Source organism: Pituophis catenifer, unplaced genomic scaffold (assembly GCF_029215685.1).
Source record: "Pituophis catenifer annectens isolate HBS135680 unplaced genomic scaffold, rPitCat1.0.hap2 SCAF_4, whole genome shotgun sequence".
Lineage (NCBI taxonomy): Eukaryota > Metazoa > Chordata > Lepidosauria > Squamata > Colubridae > Pituophis > Pituophis catenifer.
This window is the reverse complement of record NW_027256884.1, coordinates 95,642,933-95,643,911: the sequence shown is the minus strand read 5'-3', so window position 1 is coordinate 95,643,911 and position 979 is coordinate 95,642,933.

Genomic DNA, 979 nt, shown 5'->3' with positions numbered 1-979 from the left:
CCGATTCGCCAATCCATTGGGAGCATTTTGGCTCCGGAAGACCTTTTGGGAGAGCAGTTTATGGCTTGGCTCTCCGGAACAGCTTGAAGTGAGACGGGCGGTGCTGGCGGGGTGTAAGATGGCAAGACAGGCCTGGAGCTCCGTGACAGCCGACCCTGCATCTGTCGGAGACTGCCAGAAGGATGGCGGTGTGCGGCTGCGGTGGCCATCTGGCACCCTGGGCGAGACTCCGTTGGACCCTGGCGATGGCAGGAGTTGCCTGTGGAGGCCAGTGATGGGCGGAGTCAGCATGGAGGAGGCCGATGGTGATGGCAGTGGTGACAATGGTGCCCGAAATGTCGGTTACCGGCGGCAGTAGTGGGAGCGGCGGAGACCAAAGAGGCCACAAGTGGGAGAGCAGGGACCTGCCTGACTATTTTCAGTGGAAACTCCTGGGCGACGGAGGGATGCTGACCCATTCATTGTCGGGCCAGCCCTGAACCACCTCCCAGAGGCCTCCCCCCTCTTTTTCTATGTGGGGGGGGTTAAACCTTTATGCATGGAAGACCTGAAAGTGGCTAAGGAGATGGGAAGGGGACTGTAGTGTCCACCATGGGGGCTTTGCTTCTGCAAAGTGACTGCCTTATTCCACCTCCCCCCCTCCTGTATCTCCATCTCCCGTGCCCGTTTTGTGGCCGGATATTCGGCCTTTTGTGATCATTTGCTATCCAGGTTTGTTGTTTCCTGTATGTCAGGATGAGAGTTTCCCTACTTTTATGTCATCTGAGTCTCCCTGGATTTGCCTACTACATATTTCCCACAGACTATCCGTGTCTCTGAACTCAAGGATTGGCTATTCCATCTGTGCCTAGGTACAACATTGAAAGAACCGGACTAAAGCTGCTGTTTTTCTCCCTTATATCTGGTTGCTGTGAGAGGGTGACCGATGTTTACATCTGAGTTCAAAACGGCTTAAGTTTTTCTACCGCTGATGTGAGAG